Source organism: Hakea prostrata, chromosome 2 (assembly GCF_041222555.1).
Source record: "Hakea prostrata isolate BN-2017 chromosome 2, UWA_Hpros_2, whole genome shotgun sequence".
NCBI classification, from domain to species: domain Eukaryota; kingdom Viridiplantae; phylum Streptophyta; class Magnoliopsida; order Proteales; family Proteaceae; genus Hakea; species Hakea prostrata.
Genome location: NC_142601.1, coordinates 57,010,195 through 57,018,097, shown reverse-complemented (window position 1 = coordinate 57,018,097; position 7,903 = coordinate 57,010,195). Strand labels below are relative to the sequence as shown.

The window sequence follows — 7,903 nt, the reverse complement described above, 5'->3', positions numbered from 1 at the left end:
TTTTTCTTTTCGGTTTTCTTTTTACTTACAAAACCAAGAAGATTATCCCATTTTAACCACTGAAGAAAACCACAACTTTGGTTATTTAACGATCACAATCATGCCTTCCTCATGAGCAAATCCATTAATCTTAGTCTGGATCCTTTACCTCCATAAAGAGAAAACATTCCAATCCATCTTAAACTATTATCCATTCTAAAATAAAATCTTCTTTTTAAAAAAAAGAGAGAAAAAATTCAGATTTTTACATTTTTCCAAATTTTTAAAGAAAATAAAATTTTATTTTTAGATTAAACAAATATCAAATATCCAACCAAAGAAAGAAAAGGGAAACCAAAAATAAATAAATATATAAGAATCTCATCTCCCTGACGAGGGGTCAGCATTAATCTCTAACTTCAAAAAATAACAAACATAACATTATCTCTTTCTTTTTTTTTTAAATTATAAAAAATTAATCCCTTTTTTTGATATATCAGTATTTTAATTCCATGATCTTAAATTACAACTGCGACCATTTTGTCCAAATCTGTCCTTTTTATGCACATAAAAAAAGGATAACAACGAACATAATATATGATACGATCACCTGTGCACAGCCAGGTAGGTTTCTATTGTCATTTTTGTTCACTCAAAGATATGGTTTTGCTCTCTCTCTCTCCCACCCTCTACTTCCGCAAGCAATATGGACCCGCAATGAATGTTTTACACCTGAAAGCACCAAGCATAATTTGGAAACTGCTGATAAATCCATGTTGCTAGGCATGCAACATGTAATTCAAAAACTATTCTATGCAGTACACACAATCATAGCATATGTAACAGAAATTTTCCTTCCTTAAGTTCCAGAGCAATGAATCTTTTTTAGGTTGGGGGAGAGGAGGGGAGGGGAGGGGAGGGGAGGGGAGGGAGGGGAGGGAGTGGGTTTGAAGGACCAGGTCACAAAAACGTTGGGTGAGTATTCTGCAATCAAAACTACTTGTTGTCCTCTTCATTCCTTCAGTTCCCATAGAAAAACATTGATTGGTATCTTAAAATGAAGGCCTTCAATTCAATAGCAATTTCCAGCCTATCTGCAAAATAGAGAAAGAGCATAAACCTTGAACTCATGGGGAACGTATTTTGTTGTTCAATCCATGGTATAACAGTTGCAGGATTTCCCAACGCAGACAAGAGGCAGGACCATCCAACATGGAAGAGAGTATAAAAACAGATCATTTAACAAATTGATGGCATGATAAACCCAAATCTTGTCAACATGTTACAAACCGATGACAATTCCTATGAGGAATTAACTGTTAACTGTAAAAGGAACCATGGGCAAAGTTTCAAAGCATTCCTTTTTTCACAAATAAATGTGTAACGAAGTCCAGAATGTTCACACACATCATATAACTATTAAATTAATGTTAGACTGAGCCAGAATAACAAATAAATGACTGAAAACAGTAACATCTTGAATTAGCTAGGTACTCTCACTACAGATACAGAAATGGCTTAGAAAATTTTTGTTTGCTTCCTCCAACTACAGCATGCGCATGAAAAATATAAACCTAAAGAGATATTCTCAAGCCTTCAATCCAGCTCCATTCTGCATTATCCCAACCAAAATGGGATTGGCTAATGGATCCCATTTCTCCAAACTCAACTTTCGTTTGTCCCAGAATTGGGTTGGCTACAAGGATCCTATTTCTCCAATCAGTTCTATTTGAAGCCACACAATATCCCAATCTATGCTATACATTTTGATAAAGTTTGGATGGCCTAAAAACCTCCTCAGCTGTAGGGCTTCCTCCATACCCCAGCACCAATAGGTGTAGCACAATCACTAGAGTTCATGAGGCATATACTAGTTATTTAATTTTTTTTATTTAGTCTACTTATTTTAGATTGTTACCTAATGGCAATTTGATAGTGAGTCCTAGTTAAGAGTCCAGCTCCTAATTGAAATCATCGTTACCAATTAGACTTTGAATTTCCAAGTCATCTCTTTTGGGCCATTAAGCTAAAGATGTAAGAGCTCTTGAGAACCACCCACCAACTGTTAACTAAGATTAGTATTTTGAGAATGCTTAGCCTTGTGAGAGCTTTTCAGTTTCTCATTCCCCTCGGTCAAAACTTCATCTCCCCAAAGCTGCCAAGCCCAGTCTCCATTAAACACTCCTTAAGTTGTTGGAAGAATTAAAACCCGCAAATTCAGGAACAGCTTTCAATCTTCAACTTGCTGTTCATCTAAATTCAGTAAGTTGAATCATTCCCAACCCTCCTCCTCCTTGTCCTCTAAGACCCCAAACCATACTACCTTAGTTCCTCCCACACCCCCTGCCCCAACAGCTAGATTTCCCCCTTCTTTGGTTCTACGGGAAACACTAACTTCCTCACAGCCTTTACCCCCATCACTTCTCATTTAAACCCTAGATTCCTACTCCTCTGGTTCTTCGCATAAAATCCCAATTTTCACCCAGTCCTTACAACCATCACTTCTATCTCAAATTTGGATCAGTTCACCCTCTTCGATAACTAGAAACAACTTCATCCAAGCCACATCCCCAAATTCCAAGTATAAGCCTAAAATTCCAATTTATTATCCCTTCAACAAACCCTAATCCCAAATGTGCAACTTCAACTTCAGCATTATGCCTTCATCCAAGAAATCCTATACCTTCACTGATAGATACACCGTCACTCCAACTGAGAAAACCAATCAGCCATATAACACTAATTTGACCAAAAAAACCTTTATACTTTGGCTTGTTCACCGAAGATCTTGTTTACTGGCTCCCAATTGATTTCCTACCAATCGAGGACCACATCAAATTACCGTCCTCACCACTTACGCTGGTTATTCTAGGCTTTACCTCAACCTCTTTCAGCTCCTCCAAATTGCAACAAATAACTTCAACCTTCAATGGCAGCAAAGCACTTCTCTGTACTTTAGCAAACAATGGCCTATCATGAATAGGGGCAACACCCAGGTTTGCTTTAAGTCGTTCATTTTGTCTTTTCTAGTTTACCACCCATCACCTAGGTCTGCTCTACATTTTTCATTCTTTATTTTGTCTTTTCCAGTTTATCACTCCACAGCCAACCTTCATTTCAGTCATATTAAATTTTTTTCAAAAGTTTATCTTTGCTGCCTAACAATAAAAAACAAACACCTTAACTTACAGATTTTTATCAACTCCAGTTCTAACACGCTCCAGTCTGCTCAAGTGCATCGTTCGATGTTTGACAAGTGTCTTATTCCAATCCTGAAGTTCACAATTCTCCATTCCTAACCATGGTTTTTTCTCTCACTTCTAACCTGCGCCTTCTTCTTCTTCGGCTCAACACCACCATATCTGTGACGCCATAGTTGTCTTCGTTGAATCTCTTCCTCTGCTTTCTCTGTCTTAGTCTCTGGCATTGCTACTACTGCATCTAACCCTCAAGTAGGGGAAGACCAAAAACATCATTTTCAAACCAGATTGATAATATTTCTACCAAAGCCAATGATGGTTGCTTCAACTAGAGCCATAGATAGCAGATTTATTTAACAGCCTCATAACCTGAAGCATGCTTGAAATTAAAATCTGAAAATCCATCCATTTATGTGATAGAAAAAGAACACAAGGAGGAGTAGAGAGAAATCCGCAACTAGTCTTCTTTTTTTTTTTGAGGCACAAACTCCATGCTCTCTCCCTCTCCATTTTCTTCCTCTGATGCTTCCAGATCAATCAGAAATCAAAACCGTCCAGCTATCCCCGCCCCTTGTAAATCCTTTTCTAGTTAGGATGGGCCTGGAAGAAAACACAGTGGCAACCTGATTAAGGAGTTGTGGCCCCCAAGCTGTGGTGGTTTCAAGCTGAAAGGAAGAAGAAACAGGTTGGAAGTGAGAGAAAAAACCATGGTTAGGCTTGGAGACTTGTAAACCTTAGGATTGGATTAAGACACTAGTCAAACATCCAATGATACACTTATGCAAACTGGGGCGCGTCAAAACTGGAGCTGACAAAAATCCTTAACTAACACATCCCCCTACATTCCCTTTAATGTCAATGCATTAGGTATATAACAAAGGTTAATGAAATATAATCCCCAATAATTTTGAAGTTACCTTTACTTTCTTAACTCAATATTTGATTCCTATTATGGCATAGTTCCCAGTGCTTATTTGGATCAGTGAGTTCTGCAATATGTTGAAATCAGCTATAATTATTAACTTCAAGTTACATTTTCTTTACTCAATATCTGTTTCCTGCATAGGATCAATGACTATTTGGAAGCCATATGTTCTGTATGCTGTCCATACAAGCTATGATTTTTTAGTCATTCAACGAAGGGGCATGATGTTGTCTAAAAGAGACACATCTCCCATAACGGATACCCGAACCGTTAGTCGCACCCTTCACCGTCTTGCCTGACAAGCTTTCTTTGTTTATCTATCCATATTCCATACCATGTTGCTTGTTGAAAGAAAAAGAAACATCTCCCATGTAACTATATCAATTTTTCTAGTCCCTGGAGGTCAGTGTCTTTCTTTTGGATTCTAAAATCAATGCTCATTCTTAATGCAGTATAAAAAAAGCCAAAAGAAGATAGCCAGTGAAATGAGGATAAGCAAGATTCATGATACACTATCCTAGGTACTTTTACAACTATAATACAATAAGGTTTCACCTCAAAGCCTAGAACGGTCCATTAACAACAAAAGTAGATATTCAGCAATTCATTAAGCAAAAAAATCTTCGCCATATCCATCCACAGCAACAACTGAACTACAACATTGACAAAACAGTCATCGTAATCAAATAATTTTCTTTGCATCTAGATCATGCACTCAAAGAAATGAAAAAAGGGAAGAAGACAGGGGTCAAAAGAACAAAAATATGTAATCAAATACTTCTTTTTCTTCTAGATTATACAGCAAAGATGATGAAAATGACAAAAATAACAAAAATATATAACCCACAAAATATGTTAAAATTTCGTCAGGGGCGTTATTCATCAAACTCCTTGGAAATAAATTTAGTAATGCCCAATGGAAGAAATAAGTCGAGACTGGACCGGACCTGAAAAATACATCAAGCCATTGCCTGAAACTCTCTCAGCCTGTCACAATGGGGCGTCTCACTGGTGAAACCCCACTGGCGACGCTGCACCTCAAGCTGACAATGTTGTGCAAGGGTCGACCGGTAGGTCCTCTCAACTTCTCGTTCTATCTCCACACGTCCAGGGCTATTAGGAGGGTACTCTTGATCAAAGTTTGCAGTCCTAACAAAATAATTGACACCCTTTTGAGTAACAAACCGATGTTCATAAGGATGGGACCTGGAAAGAGCATAAATGGGGTCTGAAGATGGGAGGAAGTTCAGCAGAAGCAGGAGAAGAATGGGCAGTAACTGAAGAAGCGCCCTAATATTGATGTTTCCAGAGCCGTTATCAGCAGTGTGTACACTTGGCCCCCTCCCGGTACCGAAAGTAAACCCACCAAACTGGGTGGTTGCCTGAGGCATCCCACCAAAGAAGAAATTCCTGAAAATCTCCTCAGCATCGATGTCGGCTTCATAAAACCCGTTAAAACCTTGTGGTGCTCGCCTAGCTGCGGGTCTGTCATACACAGGTTCATCGGAACCAACAAGATCATACCTTTTCCTGCTCTCTTCATCACTAAGGCACTGAAATGCTTTTGAAACCGCCTTAAATGCTTCGTCAGCACCAGGAGCTTGGTTTTTATCAGGATGAACTTTCAGAGACAGTTTCCGATATGCCTTCCGGACGTCTTCAACGGAGCATCCTTTTTCTACACCTAAAATATCGTAGTATTCCTTCTTCTTCCTTATCTGTCTGACAAGCGTGAGCTGCTCCTCTGTGTAAGACGCAGAAGAAGTCGACGAAGACCCGTTCGTAGCGCCTCTATGCCTAACGGAAGAATTCGGCCTGTTAGAAGAGGCATCTCCTTCCGGGGAAACATCCTTTGGTGGCGATGAATCCGGAGCCGGAGAATCACCGGATTTACCTTCAAGATTCGATAAGAGATCATCAACAGGAAGACTTGGATCCAGCCGGCGAGCTTTCGTGATAAATTTCAGCGCACGAGTTCGATCACCGAGTTCCAAAGCTTCTTGCCCAATTTTCAGGCACTTTAAAGCCTCATCTTTGTTCCCGTCCATCGCAAGACGATTGCCGTACGAAAGCCCTAGCAAAACATATATATTACTGGCTCGGAATTCCTTCGAGAAAATAGGGGAACTTTGCCCTAATAAATGAAAAATTCGAGTCAATTGAAAAAGAAAATAAGATTTCCAACAACTTCTTACACTAATCAATCGATCTACTGATTCAGAACAGTTTGATGGGATAGTAACTACAATTCACAAATAAGAAATCGAACAGCAAAAAGAAGAATAAAATAACTGACAGATACAAAACCCTACCGTGATCGTACTGGGAGATTCCACGAGGTTCCTCTCCCAGAACACCTCTATTCTCGCGATCGATCGATTAGGGCTGAATATCTTATCACACAGACGAGTAGCAGTGGAAGAAATTCAGAGAAGTCGTCGAAGGCCCCTAAAAATCCTACGAACCAGCGAGGGAAGATACGCCGGTGTGCTAAATGTCGGAATAGTATCTTCTCCCACTACTTATATTGGTTAAGATGGGCTCTGAAAAGTAAAAGCCCATATTCTTTCTTTTCTCTCGGGAAGACCTGGACAGTATATGGATTCTCCAGCCCAACTAGCCCTTGAAGGTCAAGTCAAGTCTAGTCCAGTCCAGTTATATTTGGGCTGAGAGTCTTGAGACAACATCAAAGCCCAATGAGGCCCAGACCTCAGCCCCCATATGGCTTCCTTGAGAGTTCCCCCAGGTGACTCAGAGGCCAAGAAAATGATGTACTGTGTAAACTTTTTACAAATGAGGAAATTAGAAAGACAATATTTCAAATGAAGGGAACCAAAGCTCGAGGGATTGATATAAAGACTCAACTTCCCTAGGGAGGCTCGGGTCGCACCACCGGGGCAAAAAGTCCCCCGGGACGGGCCGCATGCCTCCCAAAAGCTCGAGGGATTGATGGCCTTCCGGCTAGGTTTTTCCGGATGAATTGAGATACCCTAGATTCGGAACTTATGTAGGGAATCCAACACTTTTTTTCACTAGGGGTCATATGTTTAAGAGCCTTAATAAGACTATCATCACTTTGATCCCAAAAAGATCTAGTCCCTAGGAGGTGGCACACCTTATACATACTACTTTGTGTATTGTACCTTACAAGAAGATTGGTAAGGGCCATTTCAAATAATGTGTATCTAGCCCATGTGTACTTGCATTTTATGAAAATGTATAAATTCAATAAGGGATGTATGGTCCTAAAACTTGATTTGTGCAAAGTTTATGACAAGCTTAAGTGGCCTTTCAATGAGGTTGTCCTCATAATATTTGGTTTCTTAGGAGATGAGTTATGTGGGTGATACAGTGCATTATAATTGTGGAATATCAACTTAAAATTAATGGAGATTGATTAAGAGGATTGTTCCCTAAAAGGGAAATAAACAAGGCTATCCACTGAGCCCCTATATTTTTATCATGTGTCAGGAAACCTTTAGTTAAAAACTTTCTTCAAATGTTGGCATTCCTAAGTTGTTGGGCTTCAGTATAGCTAGTTAGGCTCTAGAGATCAACCATTTATTTTTTTATCATGACTCTCTAATTCATACCATTGCCTTTATCTAAAATGCATTGATTAATGTCTTTATTTAAAGTTTAGGGATTCCTTTGACTCATTATTTTCTGTTATGTTAGTAGATATTGTAATTTCCTGTATATTTATATTGCCTGTGGGGCTAGATCCTTTGACTTATGTAGGTTTTGGTGGAACTATCCACCCTTGTCCTTGTTGGACCGGTTTTTTGTTGCATCCAAG

At 39.3% G+C, this 7,903-nt stretch overlaps 1 pseudogene across 2 annotated transcripts; it reads right to left on the bottom strand.

Annotated features, from left to right (window-relative positions):
- Positions 1-810: 810 nt before the first annotated feature.
- On the bottom strand, positions 811-6,585 carry LOC149025134 (chaperone protein dnaJ 49 pseudogene; annotated as a pseudogene). Of its 2 annotated transcripts, none has more exons than XR_016171694.1 (3): positions 6,417-6,585; positions 5,052-6,238; positions 811-1,073 (listed from the first exon to the last, which is right to left on the bottom strand). The product of XR_016171694.1 is annotated as a chaperone protein dnaJ 49 pseudogene, transcript variant X1 (transcript). The 2 variants fall into 2 exon arrangements; XR_016171695.1 differs by having other exon boundaries at positions 5,052-6,178.
- Between the last annotated feature and the right edge of the window lie 1,318 nt (positions 6,586-7,903).